Below are 21,763 nucleotides of genomic sequence, written 5' to 3' on the forward strand. Positions count from 1 at the left end.
GCACACATTCTTTCACCCAATGTTGATGACACTTTCAGGTAATGATCAGTACCCCAATCCCACTTGGTTGACCAAATTTCGATCTTCTAGGTTAAAACATTAGTTGGCACTAACAGTTTTAATTTTTAGGTTTCACTCTGTTTTCTCCTATATGGATACATATATTTGGAACTCTAAATCAAACACGGTTTGTGCTAGCTCTTTGAAACTTGACACAATAAAGTAGTTCCAAGTTCTATCTCTATGGTTTGTTTCCTATTGATGTAGCCCTAAGCAGAGACTGGCGAAAATCACTTTCATGGAAAGGGGTTGCCAAGCTTCCAAAGAACTACAAGTTTCCTGAAATCTCAGCACACATTTGTTCACCCAATCTTGATGACACTTTCAGGTAATGATCAGTACCCCAATCCCACTTGGCTGACCAAATTTCGATCTTCAAGGTTAAAACATTAGTTGGCAGTAACAGTTTAAATTTTTAGGTTTCACTCTGTTTTCTCCTATATGGATACATATATTTGGAACTCTAAATCAAACACGGTTTGTGCTAGCTCTTTGAAATTTGACACAATAAAGTAGTTCCAAGTTCTATCTCTATGGTTTGTTTCCTATTGATGTAGCCCTAAGCAGAGACTGGCGAATATCATTTCATGGAAAGGGGTTGAGAAGCTTCCAAAGAACTACAAGTTTCCTGAAATCTCAGCACACATTTGTTCACCCAATCTTGATGACTCTTTCAGGTAATGATCAGTGCCCCAAACCACTTGGCTCACCAAATTTCCTTCTTCTAGGTTAAACCGTTCGGTGGCAGTAACAGTTTAAATTTTTAGGTTTCACTCTGTTTTCTCCTATATGGATACATGTATTTGGAACTCTAAATCGAACTCGGTTTGTGCTAGCTCTTTGAAACTTGACACAATAATGTAGTTCCAAGTTCTATCTCTATAGTTTGTTTTCTCTTGATGTAGCCCTAAGCAGAGACTGGAGAAAATCACTTTCATGGAAAGGGTTTGCCAAGCTTCCAAAAAACTACGAGTTTCCTGAAATCTCAGCACACATTCTTTCACCCAATGTTGATGACACTTTCAGGTAATGATCAGTACCCCAATCCCACTTGGTTGACCAAATTTCGATCTTCTAGGTTAAAACATTAGTTGGCACTAACAGTTTTAATTTTTAGGTTTCACTCTGTTTTCTCCTATATGGATACATATATTTGGAACTCTAAATCAAACACGGTTTGTGCTAGCTCTTTGAAACTTGACACAATAAAGTAGTTCCAAGTTCTATATCTATGGTTTGTTTCCTATTGATGTAGCCCTAAGAAGAGACTGGCAAAAATCACTTTCATGGAAAGGGGTTGCCAAGCTTCCAAAAAACTACGAGTTTCCTGAAATCTCAGCACACATTTTTTCACCCAATCTTGATGACACTTTCAGGTAATGATCAGTGCCCCAATCCCACTTGGCTCACCAAATTTCGATCTTCTAGGTTAAACCGTTCGTTGGCAGTAACAGTTTTAATTTTTAGGTTTCACTCTGTTTTCTCCTATATGGATACATGTAGTTGGAACTCTAAATCAAACTCGGATTGTGCTAGCTCTTTGAAACTTGACACAATAATGTGGTTCCAAGTTCTATCTCTATGGTTTGTTTCCTATTGATGTAGCCCTAAGCAGAGACTGGCGAAAATCACTTTCATGGAAAGGGGTTGCCAAGCTTCCAAAGAACTACAAGTTTCCTGAAATCTCAGCACACATTTGTTCACCCAATCTTGATGACTCTTTCAGGTAATGATCAGTGCCCCAATCCCACTTGGCTCACCAAATTTCGTTCTTCTAGGTTATACAGTTCGGTGGCAGTAACAGTTTAAATTTTTAGGTTTCACTCTGTTTTCTCCTATATGGATACATGTAATTGGAACTCTAAATCAAACACGGTTTGTGCTAGCTCTCTGAAACTTGACACAATAAAGTAGTTCCAAGTTCTATCTCTATGGTTTGATTCCTATTGATGTAGCCCTAAGCAGAGACTGGCGAAAATCACTTTCATGGAGAGGGGTTGCCAAGCTTCCAAAAAACTACGAGTTTCCTGAAATCTCAGTACACATTTTTTCACCCAATCTTGATGACACTTTCCGGTAATGATCAGTACCCCAATCCCACTTGGCTCACCAAATTTCGTTCTTCTAGGTTAAAACATTCGTTGGCAGTAACAGTTTTAATATTTAGGTTTCACTCTGTTTTCTCCTATATGGATACATGTAGTTGGAACTCTAAATCAAACACGGTTTGTGCTAGCTCTTTGAAACATGACACAATACAGTAGTTCCAAGTTCTATCTCTATGGTTTCGTTCCTATTGATGTACCCCTAAGCAGAGACTGGCGAAAATAACTTTCATGGAAAGGGGTTGCCAAGCTTCCAAAAAACTACGAGTTTCCTGAAATCTCAGCACACATTTTTTCACCCAATCTTGATGACTCTTTCAGGTAATGATCAGTACCCCAATCACACTTGGCTCACCTAATTTTGTTCTTCTAGGTTAAACCGTTCGGTGGCAGTAACAGTTTAAATTTTCAGGTTTCACTCTGTTTTCTCCTATATGGATACATGTATTTGGAACTCTAAATCAAACTCGGTTTGTGCTAGCTCTTTGAAACTTGACACAATAATGTAGTTCCAAGTTCTATCTCTATAGTTTGTTTTCTCTTGATGTAGCCCTAAGCAGAGACTGGAGAAAATCACTTTCATGGAAAGGGTTTGCCAAGCTTCCAAAAAACTACGAGTTTCCTGAAATCTCAGCACACATTTTTTCACCCAATCTTGATGACACTTTCAGGTAATGATCAGTACCCCAATCCCACTTGGCTGACCAAATTTCGATCTTCAAGGTTAAAACATTAGTTGGCAGTAACAGTTTAAATTTTTAGGTTTCACTCTGTTTTCTCCTATATGGATACATATATTTGGAACTCTAAATCAAACACGGTTTGTGCTAGCTCTTTGAAATTTGACACAATAAAGTAGTTCCAAGTTCTATCTCTATGGTTTGTTTCCTATTGATGTAGCCCTAAGCAGAGACTGGCGAATATCATTTCATGGAAAGGGGTTGCCAAGCTTCCAAAGAACTACAAGTTTCCTGAAATCTCAGCACACATTTGTTCACCCAATCTTGATGACTCTTTCAGGTAATGATCAGTGCCCCAAACCACTTGGCTCACCAAATTTCCTACTTCTAGGTTAAACCGTTCGGTGGCAGTAACAGTTTAAATTTTTAGGTTTCACTCTGTTTTCTCCTATATGGATACATGTATTTGGAACTCTAAATCGAACTCGGTTTGTGCTAGCTCTTTGAAACTTGACACAATAATGTAGTTCCAAGTTCTATCTCTATAGTTTGTTTTCTCTTGATGTAGCCCTAAGCAGAGACTGGAGAAAATCACTTTCATGGAAAGGGTTTGCCAAGCTTCCAAAAAACTACGAGTTTCCTGAAATCTCAGCACACATTCTTTCACCCAATGTTGATGACACTTTCAGGTAATGATCAGTACCCCAATCCCACTTGGTTGACCAAATTTCGATCTTCTAGGTTAAAACATTAGTTGGCACTAACAGTTTTAATTTTTAAGTTTCACTCTGTTTTCTCCTATATGGATACATATATTTGGAACTCTAAATCAAACACGGTTTGTGCTAGCTCTTTGAAACTTGACACAATAAAGTAGTTCCAAGTTCTATCTCTATGGTTTGTTTCCTATTGATGTAGCCCTAAGCAGAGACTGGCGAAAATCACTTTCATGGAAAGGGGTTGCCAAGCTTCCAAAGAACTACAAGTTTCCTGAAATCTCAGCACACATTTTTTCACCCAATCTTGATGACTCTTTCAGGTAATGATCAGTGCCACAATCCCACTTGGCTCACCAAATTTCGTTCTTCTAGATTAAACCATTCGGTGGCAGTAACAGTTTAAATTTTTAGGTTTCACTCTGTTTTCTCCTATATGGATACATGTAATTGGAACTCTAAATCAAACACGGTTTGTGCTAGCTCTTTGAAACTTGACACAATAAAGTAGTTCCAAGTTCTATCTCTATGGTTTGTTTCCTATTGATGTAGCCCTAAGCAGAGACTTGCGAAAATCACTTTCATGGAGAGGGGTTGCCAAGCTTCCAAAAAACTACGAGTTTCCTGAAATCTCAGTACACATTTTTTCACCCAATCTTGATGACACTTTCAGGTAATGATCAGTACCCCAATCCCACTTGGCTCACCAAATTTCGTTCTTCTAGTTTAAACCGTTCAGTGGCAGTAACAGTTTAAATTTTTAGGTTTCACTCTGTTTTCTCCTATATGGATACATGTAGTTGGAACACTAAATCAAACACGGTTTGTGCTAGCTCTTTGAAACTTGACACAATAAAGTAGTTCCAAGTTCTATCTCTATGGTTTGTTTCCTATTGATGTAGCCCTAAGCAGAGACTGGGGAATATCATTTCATGGAAAGGGGTTGCCAAGCTTCCAAAGAACTACGAGTTTCCTGAAATCTCAGCACACATTGTTCACCCAATCTTGATGACACTTTCAGGTAATGATCAGTACCTCAATCAAACTTCGCTTACCAAATTTCGTTCTTCTAGGTTAAACCGTTCGTTGGCAGTAACAGTTTTAATTTTTAGGTTTCACTCTGTTTTCTCCTATATGGATACATGTATTTGGAACTCTAAATCAAACTCGGATTGTGCTAGCTCTTTGAAACTTGACACAATAATGTGGTTCCAAGTTCTATCTCTATGGTTTGTTTCCTACTGATGTAGCCCTAAGCAGAGACTGGCGAAAATCACTTTCATGGAGAGGGGTTGCCAAGCTTCCAAAAAACTACGAGTTTCCTGAAATCTCAGTACACATTTTTTCACCCAATCTTGATGACACTTTCCGGTAATGATCAGTACCCCAATCCCACTTGGCTCACCAAATTTCTTTCTTCTAGGTTAAACCATTCGTTGGCAGTAACAGTTTTAATATTTAGGTTTCACTCTGTTTTCTCCTATATGGATACATGTAGTTGGAACACTAAATCAAACACGGTTTGTGCTGGCTCTTTGAAACTTGACACAATAAAGTAGTTCCAAGTTCTATCTCTATGGTTTGTTTCCTATTGATGTAGCCCTAAGCAGAGAATGGCGAAAATCACTTTCATGGAAAGGGGTTGCCAAGCTTCCAAAAAACTACGAGTTTCCTGAAATCTCAGCACACATTTTTTCACCCAATCTTGATGACACTTTCAGGTAATTATCAGTACGCCAATCCCACTTGGCTCACCAAACTTCGTTCTTCTAGGTTAAACCGTTCGTTGGCAGTAACAGTTTTAATTTTAGGTTTCACTCTGTATTCTCCTATATGGATACATGTAGTTGGAACACTAAATCAAACACGGTTTGGGCTAGCTCTTTCAAACGTGAAACAATAAAGTAGTTCCAAGTTCTATCTCTATGGTTTGTTTAATATTGATGTAGCCCTAAGCAGAGACTGGCAAAAATCACTTTCATGGAAAGGGATTGCCAAGCTTCCAAAAAACTACGAGTTTCCTGAAATCTCACACACCGTTTTTCACCCAATCTTGATGACACTTTCAGGTAATGATCAGTACCCCAATCCTATTTGGCTCACCAAATTTTGTTCTTCTAGGTTAAACCGTTCCTTGGCAGTAACAGTTTTAATTTTTAGGTTTCACTCTGTTTTCTCCTATATAGATACATGTAGATGGAACTCTAAATCAAACACGGTTTGTGCTAGCTCTTTGAAACTTGACACAATAAAGTAGTTCCAAGTTCTATCTCTATGGTTTGTTTCCTATTGATGTAGCCCTAAGCAGTGACTGGCGGAAATCACTTTCATGGAAAGGGGTTCCCAAGCTTCCAAAAAACTACGAGTTTCTTGAAATCTCAGCACATATTTTTTCACCCAATCTTGATGACAGTTTCAGGTAATGATCAGTACCCCAATCCCACTTGGCTCACCAAATTTTGTTCTTCTAGGTTAAACCGTTCGTTGGCAGTAACAGTTTTAATTTTTAGGTTTCACTCTTTTCTCCTATATGGATACAGGTAGTTGGAACTCTAAATCAAACACGGTTTGGGCTAGCTCTTTGAAACTTGAAACAATAAATTAGTTCCAAGTTCTATCTCTATGGTTTGTTTATTATTGATGTAGCCATAAGCGGAGACTTGTGCAAATCACTTTCATGGAAAGGGGTTGCCAAGCTTCCAAAAAGCTACGAGTTTCTTGAAATGTCAGCACACATTTTTTCACCCAATCTTGATGACACTTTCAGGTAATGATCAGTACCCCAATCACACTTGGCTCACCAAATTTCGTTCTTCTAGGTTAAACCGTTGGTTGGCAGTAACAGTTTTAATTTTTAGGTTTCACTCTGTTTTCTCCTTTATTGATACATATAGTTGGAACTCTAAATCAAACACGGTTTGTGCTAGCTCTTTGAAACTTGACACAATAAAGTAGTTCCAAGTTCTATCACTATGGTTTGTTTCCTATTGATGTAGCCCTAAGCAGAGACTGGCGAAAATCACTTTCATGTAAAGGGGTTGCCACGCTTCCAAAAAACTACGAGTTTCTTGAAATCTCAGCACACATTTTTTCACCCAATCTTGATGACACTTTCAGGTAATGATCAGTACCCGAATCCCTTTTCGCTCACCAAATTTCGTTCTTCTAAGTTAAACCGTTCGTTGGCAGTAAGAGTTTAAATTTTTAGGTTTCACTCTGTTTTCTCCTAAATGGATACATGTAGTTGGAACTCTAAATCATACTCGGTTTGTGGTAGCTCTTTGAAACTTGACACAATAATGTAGTTCCGAGTTCTATCTCTATGGTTTGTTTCCTATTGATGTAGCCCTAAGCTGAGACTGGCGAAAATCACTTTCATGGAAATAGGTTCCCAAGCTTCCAAAAATCTTCGAGTTTCCTGAAATCTCAGCACACATTTTTTCACCCAATCTTGATGACACTTTCAGGTAATGATCAGTACCCAAATCCCACTTGGCTCACCAAATTTCGTTCTTCTAGGTTAAACGGTTCGTTGGCAGTAACAGTTTTAATTTTTATTTTTCACTCTGTTTTCTCCTATATGGATACATGTAGTTGGAACTCTAAATCAAACACGGTTTGTTCTAGCTCTTTCAAACTTGACACAATAATGTAGTTCCAAGTTCTATCTCTATGGTTTGTTTCCTATTGATGTAGCCCTAAGCACAGACTGGCGCAAATCACTTTCATGGAAAGGGGTTGCCAAGCTTCCAAAAATCGATGAGTTTCTTGAAATCTCTGCACCCATTTTTTTCACCCAATCTTGATGACACTTTCAGGTAATGATCAGTACCCCAATCCCACTTGGCTCACCAAATTTCGTTCTTCAAGGTTAAACCGTTCGTTGGCAGTAACAGTTTTAATTTTAGGTTTCACTCTGTTTTCTCCTATATGGATAGATATAGTTGGAACTCTAAATCAAACACGGTTTGTGCTAGCTCTTTGAAACTTGACACAATAAAGTAACTCCAAGTTCTATCTCTATGCTTTGTTTCCTATTGATGTAGCCCTAAGCAGAGACTGGCACAAATCACTTTCATGGAAAGGGGTTGCCAAGCTTCCAAAAAGCTACGAGTTTCCTAATATATCAGCACACATTTTTTCACCCAATCTTGATGACACTTTCAGGAAATGATCAGTACCCCATTCCCACTTGGCTCACCAAATTTTGTTCTTCTAATTTAAACCGTTCGTTGGCAGTAACAGTTTTAATTTTTAGGTTTCACTCTGTTTTCTCCTATATGAATACATGTAGTTGGAACTCTAAATCAAACACGGTTTGTGCTAGCTCTTTGAAACTTGAGACAATAAAGTAGTTCCAAGTTCTCTCTCTATGTTTTTTTTCCTATTGATGTAGCCCTAATCAGAGACTGGTGCAAATCACTTTCATGGAAAGGGGTTGCCAAGCTTCAAAAAAACTACAAGTTTCCTGAAATCTCAGCACACATTTTTTTAACACAATCTTTATGAAACTTTCAGGTAATGATCAGTACCCCAATCCCACTTGGCTCACCAAATTTCGTTCTTCTAGTTTAAACCGTTCGTTGGCAGTAACAGTTTAAATTTTTAGGTTTCACTCTGTTTTCTGCTATATGGATACATGTAGTTGGAACTCTAAATCAAACACAGTTTGTGCTAGCTCTTTGAAACTTGACACAATATTTAGTTCCAAGTTCTATCTGTATGGCTTGTTTCCTATTGATGCTGCCCTAAGCAGAGAATGGCGCAAATCACTTTCATGGAAAGGGGATGCCAAGCTTCCAAAAAACTACGAGTTTCCTGAAATAATAGCACACATTTTTTCACCCAATCTTTTTTTTATAATATTTTATTGTTGGTTGTTCAAAACATTACATAGTTCTTAATATACCATATTTCACAGATTGATTCAAGTGTGTTATGAACTCTCATTTTTACCTCGTATACAGATTGCTGTGTCACAGCAATTACATTACCATTGATTTATAAATTGCCTTTCTAGTGACTGATGTATTCTGCTGTCTATCCCATTCTCCACTGTCCCCCCTCCCCTCCCCTCCCCTCCCCTCCCGTTCTACCACTCCACCCCCTGTACTATAAATCGTTTCTTCCACTTATATAATTTTTATCTTACTCCTCCTTTCCTCTTATATGTAATTGTGTATAACCCTGAGGCTCACCTTCCAATTCCATGCAATTTCCATTAACTCTCCCTTTCCCTCCCGCCTATTCACCCAATCTAAATGACACTTTCAGGTAATGATCACTACCCAATCCCACTTGGCTCACCAAATTTCGTTCTTCTAAGTTAAACCGTTCGTTGGCAGTAACAGTTTTAATTTTAGGTTTCACTCTGTTTTCTCCTATATGGATACATGTATTTGGAACTGTAAATCAAACACGGTTTGTTCTAGCTCTTTGAAACTTGACACAATAATGTAGTTCCAAGTTCTATCTCTATTTTTTTCCTATGATGTAGACCTCAGCAGAGACTGGCGAATATCACTTTCATGGAAAGGGGTTGCCAAGCTTCCAAAAACTACGAGTTTCCTGAAAACTCAGCACACATTTTTTCACCCAATCTTGATGACACTTTCAGGTAATGATCAGTACCCCAATCCCACTTGACTCACCAAATTTCGTTCTTCTAGGTTAAATCGTTCGTTGGCAGTAACAGTTTTAATTTTTAGGTTTCACTCTGTGTCTCCTATATAGATACATGTAGTTGGACTTCTAAATCAAACACAGTTTGTGCTAGCTCTTTAAAACTTGACACAATAAAGTAGTTCCAAGTTCTCTCTCTATGGGTTGTTTCCTATTGATGTAGCCCTATGCAGAGACTGATGCAAATCACTTTCATGGAAAGGGGTTGCCAAGCTTCAAAAAAACTACAAGTTTCCTGAAATCTCAGCATACATGTTTTTAACACAATCTCTTGATGACACTTTCATTTAATGATCACTACCCCAATCCCACTTGGCTCACCAAATTTCGTTCTTCTAGGTTAAACCGTTCGTTGGCAGTAAGATTTTAAATTTTTAGGTTTCACTCCGTTTTCTCCTATATGGATACATGTAGTTGGAACTCTAAATCAAACACGGTTTGTGCCAGCTCTTTGAAACTTGACACAATAAAGTAGTTCCATGTTCTCTCTCTATGGTTTGTTTCCTATTGATGTAGCCCTAAGCAGACTGGTGCAAATCACTTTCATGGAAAGGGGTTGCCAAGCTTCTAAAAAACTACAAGTTTCCTGAAATCTCAGCACACATTTTATTAATAAAAACTTTATGAAACTTTCAGGTAATGATCAGTACCCCAATCCCACTTGGCTCACCATATTTCGTTCTTCTAGGTTAAACCGTTCGTTTGTAGTAACAGTTTTAATTTTAGGTTTCACTCTGTTTTCTCCTATATGGATACATGTAGTTGGAACTCTAAATCAAACACGGTTTGTGCTAGCTCATTGCAACTTGACAAAATAAAGTAGTTCCATGTTCTATCTCTATGGTTTGTTTCCTATTGATGTAGCCCTAAGCAGAGACTGGCGGAAATCACTTTCATGGAAAGGGGTTGCCAAGCTTCCAAAAAACTACGAGTTTCCTGAAATCTCAGCACACATTTTTTCACCCAATCTTGATGACACTTTCAGGTGATGATCAGTACCCCAATCCCACTTGGCGCACCAAATTTCGTTCTTCTAGGTTAAACCGTTCCTTGGCAGTAACAGTTTTAATTTTTAGGTTTCACTCTGTTTTCTCCTATATGGATACATGTAGTTGGAACTCTAAATCAAACTCGGTTTGTGCTAGCTCTTTGAAACTTGACACAATAGAGTAGTTCCAAGTTCTATCTCTATGTTTTGTTTCCTCTTGATGTAGATCTAAGCAGAGACTGGCGAAAATCACTTTCATGGAAGGGGTTGCCAAGCTTCCAAAAAACTACGAGTTTCCTGAAATCTCAGCACACATTTTTTCACGCAATCTTGATGACACTTTCAGGTAATGATCAGTACCCCAATGCCACTTGGCTCACCAAATTTCGTTCTTCTAGGATAAACCATTCGTTGGCAGTAACAGTTTTAATTTTTAGGTTTCACTCTGTTTTCTCCTATATGGATACATGTAGTTGGAACTCTAAATCAAACTCGGTTTTTGCTCGCTCTTTGAAACTTGACACAATATAGTAGTTCCAAGTTCTATCCCTGTGGTTTGTTTCCTATTGATGTAGCCCTAAGCAGAGACTGGCGCAAATCACTTTCATGGAAAGGGGTTGCCAAGCTTCCAAAAAACTACGAGTTTCCTGAAAACTCAGCACACATTTATTCACACAATCTTTTTGACTCTTTCAGGTAATGATCAGTACCCCTATCCCACTTGGCTCACCAAATTTCGTTCTTCTAGGTTAAACCGTTCGTTGGCAGTAACAGTTTAAATTTTTAGGTTTCACTCTGTTTTCTCCTATATGGATACATGTAGTTAGGACACTAAATAAAACAGGTTTGTGCTAGCTCTTTGAAACTTGACACAATAATGTAGTTCCAAGTTCTATCTCTATGGTTTGTTTCCTCTTGATGTCGCCCTAAGAAGAGACTGGCGAAAATCACTTTCATGGAAAGGGGTTGCCAAGCTTCCAAAAAACTACGAGTTTCCTGAAATCTCAGCACACATTTTTTCACCCAATCTTGATGACACTTTCATGTAATGATCCGTACCCCAATCCCACTTGGCTCACCAAATTTCTTTCTTCTAGGATAAACCATTTGGTGGCAGTAAGAGTTTTAATTTTTAGGTTTCACTCTGTTTTCTCCTATATGGATACATGTAGTTGGAACTCTAAATCAAACACGGTTTGTGCTAGCTCTTTGTAACTTGACACAATATAGTAGTTCCAAGTTCTATCTCTATGGTTTGTTTCCTATTGATGTAGCCCTAAGCAGAGACTGCAAAAATCACTTTCATGGAAAGGGGTTGCCAAGCTTCCAGAAAACTACGAGTTTCCTGAAATCTCAGCACACATTTTTTCACCCAATCTTGATGACACTTTCAGGTAATGATCAGTACCCCAATCCCACTTGGCTCACCAAATTTCGTTCTTCTAGGTTAAACCGTTTGTTGGCAGTAACAGTTTTAATTTTTAGGTTTAACTCTCTTTTCTCCTATATGGATACATGTAGTTGGAACTCTAAATCAAACACGGTTTGGGCTAGCTCTTTGAAACTTGACACAATAAAGTAGTTCCAAGTTCTATCTCTATGGTTTGTTTCCTATTGATGTAGCCCTAAGCAGAGACTGGCGAAAATCACTTTCATGGCAAGGGGTTGAGAAGCTTCCAAAAAACTACGAGTTTCCTGAAATCTCAACACACATTTTTTCACCCAATCTTGATGACACTTTCAGGTAATGATCAGTACCCCAATCCCACTTGGCTCACCAAATTACGTTCTTCTAGGTTAAACCGTTCGTTGTCAGTAACACTTTAAATTTTTAGGTTTCACTCTGTTTTCTCCTATATGGATACATGTAGTTGGAACTCTAAATCAAACACGGTTTGTGCTAGCTCTTTGAAACTTGACACAATAAAGTAGTTCCAAGTTCTATCTCTATGGTTTGTTTCCTATTGATGTAGCCCTAAGCAGAGACTGGCAAAAATCACTTTCATGGAAAGGGGTTGCCAAGCTTCCAAAAAAACTACGAGTTTCCTGAAATCTCAGCACACATTTTTTCACCCAATCTTGATGACACTTGCAGGTAATGATCAGTACCCCAATCCCACTTGGCTCACCAAATTTCATTCTTCTAGGTTAAACCGTTCATTGGCAGTAACAGTTTTAATTTTTAGGTTTCACTCTGTTTTCTCCTATATGGATACATGTAGTTGGAACTCTAAATCAAACACGGTTATGGCTAGGTCTTTGAAACTTGACACAATAAAGTAGTTCCAAGTTCTATCTCTATGGTTTGTTTCCTATTGATGTAGCCCTAATCAGAGACTGGCGCAAATCACTTTCATGGAGAGGGGTTGCCAAGCTTCCAAAAAACTACGAGTTTCTTGAAATCTCAGCACACATTTTTTCACCCAATCATGATGACACTTTCAGGTAATGATCAGTATCCCAATCCCACTTGGCTCAACAAATTTCGTTCTTCTAGGTTAAACCGTTCGTTGGCAGTAACAGTTGAAATTTTTAGGTTTCACTCTGTTTTCTCCTATATGGATACATGTAGTTGGAACTCTAAATCAAACACGGTTTGTGCTAGCTCTTTGAAACTTGACACAATAAAGTAGTTCCAAGTTCTATCTCTATGGTTTGTTTCGTATTGATGTAGCCCTAAGCAGAGTCTGGCGAAAATCACTTTCATTGAAAGTGTTTGCCAAGGTTCCAAAAAACTACGAGTTTCCTGAAATCTCAGCACACATTTTTTCACACAATCTTAATGACACTTTCAGGTAATGATCAGTACCCCAATCCCACTTGGCTCACGAAATTTCGTTCTTCTAGGATAAACCATTCGTTGGCAGTAACAGTTTTAATTTTTAGGTTTCACTCTGTTTTCTCCTATATGGATACATGTAGTTGGAACTCTAAATCAAACATGGTTTGTGGTAGCTCTTTGAAACTTGACACAATATAGAAGTTCCAAGTTCTATCTCTATGGTTTGTTTCCTATTGATGTAGCCCTAAGGAGAGCCTGGCGGAATCACTTTCATGGAAAGGGGTTGCCAAGCTTCCAAAAAACTACGAGTTTCCTGAAAATTCAGCACACATTTTTTCACCCAATCTTGATGACACTTTCAGGTAATGATCAGTACCCCATTCCCACTTGGCTCACCAAATTTCATTCTTCTAGATTAAACTGTTCGTTGGCAGTAACAGTTAAAATTTTTAGGTGTCACTCTGTTTTCTCCTATATGGATACATGTATTTGGAACTCTAAATCAAACACGGTTTGGGCTAGCTCTTTGAAACTTGACACAATAAAGTAGTTCCAAGTTCTATCTCTATGGTTTGTTTCCTATTGATGTAGCCCTAAGCAGAGACTGGCGAAAATCACTTTCATGGAAAGGGGTTGAGAAGCTTCCAAAAAACTACGAGTTTCCTGAAATCTCAACACACATTTTTTCACCCAATCTTGATGACACATTCAGGTAATGATCCGTACGAAAATCCCACTTGGCTCACCAAATTTCTTTCTTCTAGGATAAACCATTTGGTGGCAGTAACAGTTTTAATTTTTAGGTTTCACTCTGTTTTCTCCTATATGGATACATGTAGTTGGAACTCTAAATCAAACACGGTTTGTGCTAGCTCTTTGAAACTTGACACAATAAAGTAGTTCCAAGTTCTATCTCTATGGTTTGTTTCCTATTTATGTAGCCCTAAGCAGAGACTGGCGCAAATCACTTTCATGGAAAGGGGTTGCCAAGCTTCCAAAAAACTACGAGTTTCCTGAAATCTCAGCACACATTTTTTCACCCAATCTTGATGACATTTTCAGGTAATGATCCGTACCCCAATCCCACTTGGCTCACCAAATTTCGTTCTTCTAGGATAAACCATTTGGTGGCAGTAACAGTTTTAATTTTTAGGTTTCACTCTGTTTTCTCCTATATGGATACATGTAGTTGGAACTCTAAATCAAACACGGTTTGTGCTAGCTCTTTGAAACTTGACACAATATAGTATTTCCAAGTTCTATCTCTATGGATTGTTTCCTATTGATGTAGCCCTAAGCAGAGACTGGCAAAAATCACTTTCATGGAAAGGGGTTGCCAAGCTTCCAAAAAACTACGAGTTTCCTGAAATCTCAGCACACATTTTTTCACCCAATCTTGATGACACTTTCAGGTAATGATCAGTACCCCAATCCCACTTGGCTCACCAAATTTCGTTCTTCTAGGTTAAACCGTTCGTTGGCAGTAACAGTTTTAATTTTTAGGTTTCACTCTGTTCTCTCCTATATGGATACATGTAGTTGGAACTCTAAATCAAACACGGTTTGGGCTAGCTCTTTGAAACTTGACACAATAAAGTAGTTCCAAGTTCTATCTCTAAGGTTTGTTTCCTATTGATGTAGCCCTAAGCAGAGACTTGCAAAAATCACTTTCATGGAAAGGGGTTGCCAAGATTCCAAAAAACTACGAGTTTCTTGAAATCTCAGCACACATTTTTTCACCCAATCTTGATGACACTTTAAGGTAATGATCAGTACCCCAATCCCACTTGGCTCACCAAATTTCGTTCTTCTGGTTAAACCATTCGTTGGCAGTAACAGTTTTAATTTTTAGGTTTCACTCTGTTTTCTCCTATATGGATACATGTAATTGGAACTCTAAATCAAACACGGTTTGTGCTAGCTCTTTGAAACTTGACACAATATAGTAGTCCCAAGTTCTATCTCTATGGTTTGTTTCCTATTGATGTAGCCCTAATCAGAGACTGGCGCAAATCACTTTCATGGAAAGGGGATGCCAAGCTTCCAAAAAACTAGGAGTTTCCTGAAAACTCAGCACACATTTTTTCACAAAATATTGATGAAACTTTCAGGTAATGATCAGTACCCCAATCCCACATGGCTCACCAAATTTCGTTACTCTAGGTTAAACCGTTCGTTGGCAGTAACAGTTTAATTTTTTAGGTTTCACTCTGTTTTCTCCTATATGGATACATGTAGTTGGGACTCTAAATCAAACACGGTTTGTGTTAGCTCTTTGAAACTTGACACAATAAAGTAGTTCCAACTTCTATCTCTCTAGTTTTTTTCCTATTGATGTAGCCCTAAGCAGAGACTGGCGAAAATCACTTTCATGGAAAGGGGTTGCCAAGCTTCCAAAAACTACGAGTCTCTTGAAATCTCAGCACACATATTTTCTCAACCCAATCTTGATGACACTTTCAGGTAATGATCAGTACCCCAATCCCACTTGGCTCACCAAATTTCGTTCTTCTAGGTTAAACCGTTCATTGGCAGTAACAGTTTTAATTTTTAGGTTTCTCTCTGTTTTCTCCTATATGGATACATGTAGTTGGAACTCTAAATCAAACACGGTTTGGGCTAGTTCTTTGAAACTTGACACAATATAGTAGTTCCAAGTTCTATCTCAATGGTTTCTTTCCTATTGATGTAGCCCTAAGCAGAGACTGGCGAAAATCACTTTCATGGAAAGGGGTTGCCAAGCTTCCAAAAAAACTACGAATTTCCTGAAATCTCAGAACACACTTTTTAACCCAATCTTGATGACACTTTCAGGTAATGATCAGTACCCCAATCCCAATTTGCTCACCAAATTTCGTTCTTCTAGGTTAATCCGTTCTTTGGCAGTAACAGTTTTAATTTTTAGGTTTCACTCTGTTTTCTCCTATATGGATACATGTAGTTGGAACTCTAAATCAAACACGGTTTGGGCTAGCTCTTTGAAACTTGACACAATAAAGTAGTTCCAAGTTCTATCTCTAAGGTTTGTTTCCTATTGATGTAGCCCTAAGCAGAGACTGGCGAAAATCACTTTCATGGAAAGGGGTTGCCAAGCTTCCAAAAACTACGAGTTTCTTGAAATCTCAGCACACATTTTTTCACCCAATCTTGATGACACTTTCAGGTAATGATCAGTACCACAATCCCACTTGGCTCACCAAATTTTGTTCTTCTAGGTTAAACCGTTCGTTGGCAGTAACAGTTTTAATTTTTAGGTTTCACTCTGTTTTCTCCTATATGGATACATGTATTTGGAACTCTAAATCAAACACGGTTTGGGCTAGCTCTTTGAAACTTGACACAATAAAGTAGTTCCAATTTCTATCTCTATGGTTTGTTTCCTATTGATGTAGCCCTAAGCAGAGACTGGCGAAAATGACTTTCATGGAAAGGGGTTGCCAAGCTTCCATAAAACTACGAGTTTCTTGAAATCTCAACACACATTTTTTCACCCAATCTTGATGACACTTTCAGGTAATGATCAGTACCCCAATCCCACTTGGCTCACCAAATTTCGTTTTTCTAGGTTAAACCGTTCGTTGGCAGTAACAGTTTTAATTTTTAGGTTTCACTCTGTTTTCTCCTATATGGATACATGTAGTTGGAACTCTAAATCAAACACGGTTTGGGCTAGCTCTTTGAAACTTGACACAATAAAGTAGTTCCAAGTTCTATCTCTAAGGTTTGTTTCCTATTGATGTAGCCCTAAGCAGAGACTGGCGAAAATCACTTTCATGGAAAGGGGTTGCCAAGCTTCCAAAAAATTACGAGTTTCTTGAAATCTCAGCACACATTTTTTCACCCAATCTTGATGACACTTTCAGGGAATGATCAGTACCCCAATCCCACTTGGCTCACCAAATGTCGTTCTTCTAGGATAAACCATTCGTTGGCAGTAACAGTTTTAATTTTTAGGTTTCACTCTGTTTTCTCCCATATGGATACATGTAGTTGGAACTTTAAATCACACTTGGTTTGGGCTAGCTCTTTGAAACTTCACACAATAAAGTAGTTCCAAGTTCTATCTCTATGGTTTTTTTCCTATTGATGTATCCCTAAGCAGAGACTGGCGCAAATCACTTTCATGGAAAGGGGTTGCCAAGCTTCCAAAAAACTACGAATTTCCTGAAATCTCAGCACAAATTTTTTCACCCAATCTTAATGACACTTTCAGGTAATGATCAGTACCCCAATCCCACTTGGATCACCAAATTTCATTTTTCTAGGTTAAACCGTTCGTTGGCAGTAACAGTTTTAATTTTTATGTTTCACTCTGTTTTCTCCTTTATGGATACCTATAGTTGGAACTCTAAATCAAACACGGTTTGTGCTAGCTCTTTGAAACTTGACACAATAAAGTAGTTCCAAGTTCTAACTCTATGGTTAGTTTCCTATTGATGTAGCCCTAAGCAGAGACTGGCGAAAATCACTTTCATGGAAAGGGGTTGCCAAGCTTCCAAAAAACTACGAGTTTCCTGAAATCTCAGCACACATTTTTTCACCCAATCTTGATGACACTTTCACTTAATGATCCCTTCCCCAATCCCACTTGGCTCACCAAATTTCGTTCTTCTAGGTTAAACCGTTCATTGGCAGTAACAGTTTTAATTTTTAGGTTTCACTCTGTTTTCTCCTATATGGATACATGTAGTTGGAACTCTAAATCAACACGGTTTGGGCTAGCTCTTTCAAACTTGACACAATAAAGTAGTTCCAAGTTCTATCTCTATGGTTTGTTTCCTATTGATGTAGCCCTAAGCACAGACTGGCGAAAATCACTTTCATGGAAAGGGGTTGCCAAGCTTCCAAAAAACTACGAGTTTCTTGAAATCTCAGCACACATTTTTTCACCCAATCTTGATGACACTTTCAGGTAATGATCAGTACCCCAATCCCACTTGGCTCACCAAATTTCGTTCTTCTAGGTTAAACCATTCGTTGGCAGTAACAGTTTTAATTTTTAGGTTTCACTCTGTTTTCTCCTATATGGATACATGTAGTTGGAACTCTAAATCAAACACGGTTTGGGCTAGCTCTTTGAAACTTGACACAATAAAGTAGTTCCAAGTTCTATCTCTAAGGTTTGTTTCCTATTGATGTAGCCCTAAGCAGAGACTGGCGAAAATCACTTTCATGGAAAGGGGTTGCCAAGCTTCCAAAAACTACGAGTTTCTTGAAATCTCAGCACACATTTTTTCACCCAATCTTGATGACACTTTCAGGTAATGATCAGTACCACAATCCCACTTGGCTCACCAAATTTTGTTCTTCTAGGTTAAACCGTTCGTTGGCAGTAACAGTTTTAATTTTTAGGTTTCACTCTGTTTTCTCCTATATGGATACATGTATTTGGAACTCTAAATCAAACACGTTTTGGGCTAGCTCTTTGAAACTTGACACAATAAAGTAGTTCCAATTTCTATCTCTATGGTTTGTTTCCTATTGATGTAGCCCTAAGCAGAGACTGGCGAAAATGACTTTCATGGAAAGGGGTTGCCAAGCTTCCATAAAACTACGAGTTTCTTGAAATCTCAACACACATTTTTTCACCCAATCTTGATGACACTTTCAGGTAATGATCAGTACCCCAATCCCACTTGGCTCACCAAATTTCGTTTTTCTAGGTTAAACCGTTCGTTGGCAGTAACAGTTTTAATTTTTAGGTTTCACTCTGTTTTCTCCTATATGGATACATGTAGTTGGAACTCTAAATCAAACACGGTTTGGGCTAGCTCTTTGAAACTTGACACAATAAAGTAGTTCCAAGTTCTATCTCTAAGGTTTGTTTCCTATTGATGTAGCCCTAAGCAGAGACTGGCGAAAATCACTTTCATGGAAAGGGGTTGCCAAGCTTCCAAAAAATTACGAGTTTCTTGAAATCTCAGCACACATTTTTTCACCCAATCTTGATGACACTTTCAGGGAATGATCAGTACCCCAATCCCACTTGGCTCACCAAATGTCGTTCTTCTAGGATAAACCATTCGTTGGCAGTAACAGTTTTAATTTTTAGGTTTCACTCTGTTTTCTCCCATATGGATACATGTAGTTGGAACTTTAAATCACACTTGGTTTGGGCTAGCTCTTTGAAACTTCACACAATAAAGTAGTTCCAAGTTCTATCTCTATGGTTTTTTTCCTATTGATGTAGCCCTAAGCAGAGACTGGCGCAAATCACTTTCATGGAAAGGGGTTGCCAAGCTTCCAAAAAACTACGAATTTCCTGAAATCTCAGCACAAATTTTTTCACCCAATCTTAATGACACTTTCAGGTAATGATCAGTACCCCAATCCCACTTGGATCACCAAATTTCATTTTTCTAGGTTAAACCGTTCGTTGGCAGTAACAGTTTTAATTTTTATGTTTCACTCTGTTTTCTCCTTTATGGATACATGTAGTTGGAACTCTAAATCAAACACGGTTTGTGCTAGCTCTTTGAAACTTGACACAATAAAGTAGTTCCAAGTTCTAACTCTATGGTTAGTTTCCTATTGATGTAGCCCTAAGCAGAGACTGGCGAAAATCACTTTCATGGAAAGGGGTTGCCAAGCTTCCAAAAAACTACGAGTTTCCTGAAATCTCAGCACACATTTTTTCACCCAATCTTGATGACACTTTCACTTAATGATCCCTTCCCCAATCCCACTTGGCTCACCAAATTTCGTTCTTCTAGGTTAAACCGTTCATTGGCAGTAACAGTTTTAATTTTTAGGTTTCACTCTGTTTTCTCCTATATGGATACATGTAGTTGGAACTCTAAATCAACACGGTTTGGGCTAGCTCTTTCAAACTTGACACAATAAAGTAGTTCCAAGTTCTATCTCTATGGTTTGTTTCCTATTGATGTAGCCCTAAGCACAGACTGGCGAAAATCACTTTCATGGAAAGGGGTTGCCAATCTTCCAAAAAACTACGAGTTTCTTGAAATCTCAGCACACATTTTTTCACCCAATCTTGATGACACTTTCAGGTAATGATCAGTACCCCAATCCCACTTGGCTCACCAAATTTCGTTCTTCTATGTTAAACCGTTCATTGGCAGTAACAGTTTTAATTTTTAGGTTTCACTCTGTTTTTTCTATATGGATATATGTAGTTGGAACTCTAAATCAAACACGGTTTGGGGTAGCTCTTTGAAACTTCACACAATAAAGTAGTTCCAAGTGCTATCTCTATGGTTTGTTTCCTATTGATGTAGCCATAAGCAGAGACTGGCGCAAATCACTTTCATGGAAAGGGTTTCCCAAGCTTCCAAAAAACTACGAATTTCCTGAAATCTCAGCACACACTTTTTCACCCAATCTTGAAGACACTTTCAGGTAATGATCAGTACCCCAATCCCACGTGGCTCACCAAATTTCGTTCTTCTAGGTTAAACCATTCGTTGGCAGTAACAGTTTGAATTTTTAGGTTTCACTCTGTTTTCTCCTATATGGATACATATAGTTGGAACTCTAAATCAAACACGGTTTTTGCTAGCTCATTGAAACATGACACAATATAGTAGTTCCATGTTCTATCTCTATGGTTTGTTTCCTATTGATGTAGCCCCAAGCAGAGACTGGCGCAAATCACTTTCATGGAAAGGGGTTCCCAAGCTTCCATAAAACTACGAGTTTCCTGAAATCTCAGCACACATTTTTTCACCAATCTTGATGACACTTTCAGGTAATGGTCAGTACCCCAATCCCACTTGGCTCACCAAATGTCATTCTTCTAGGATAAACCATTCGTTGGCAGTAACAGTTTTAATTTTTAGGTTTCACTCTGTTTTCTCCTATATGGATACATGTAGTTGGAACTCTAAATCAAACACGGTTTGTGCTAGCTCTTTGAAACTTCACACAATAAAGTAGTTCCACGATCTATCTCTATGGTTTTTTTTTTCCTATTGATGTAGCCCTAAGCAGAGACTGGCAAAAATCACGTTCATGGAAAGGGGTTGCCAAGCTTCCAAAAAACGACGAGTTTCCTGAAATCTCAGCACACATTTTTTCACCCAATCTTGATGACACTTTCAGGTAATGGTCAGTACCCCAATCCCACTTGGCTCACCAAATGTCATTCTTCTAGGATAAACCATTCGTTGGCAGTAACAGTTTTAATTTTTAGGTTTCACTCTGTTTTCTCCTATATGGATACATGTAGTTGGAACTCTAAATCAAACACGGTTTGTGCTAGCTCTTTGAAACTTCACACAATAAAGTAGTTCCAAGATCTATCTCTATGGTTTTTTTTTCCTATTGATGTAGCCCTAAGCAGAGACTGGCGCAAATCACTTTCATGGAAAGGGGTTCCCAAGCTTCCAAAAAACTACGAGTTTCCTGAAATCTCAGCACACATTTTTTCACCAATCTTGATGACACTTTCAGGTAATGATCAGTACCCCAATCCCACTTGGCTCACCAAATTTCGTTCTTCTAGGTTAAACCGTTCGTTGGCAGTAACAGTTTAATTTTTTAGGTTTCACTCTGTTTTCTCCTATATGGATACATGTAGTTGGAACTCTAAATCAAACACGGTTTGGGCTAGCTCTTTGAAACTTGACAAAATAAAGTAGTTCCAAGTTCTATCTCTATGGTTTGTTTCCTATTGATGTAGCCATAAGCAGAGACTTGTGCAAATCACTTTCATGGAAAGGGGATGCCAAGCTTCCAAAAAACTACGAGTTTCTTGAAATCTCAGCACACACTTTTTCACCCAATCTTGA

The sequence above is a fragment of the Spermophilus citellus genome (assembly GCF_964194105.1).
Source record: "Spermophilus citellus genome assembly, contig: SCAFFOLD_53, whole genome shotgun sequence".
NCBI classification, from domain to species: domain Eukaryota; kingdom Metazoa; phylum Chordata; class Mammalia; order Rodentia; family Sciuridae; genus Spermophilus; species Spermophilus citellus.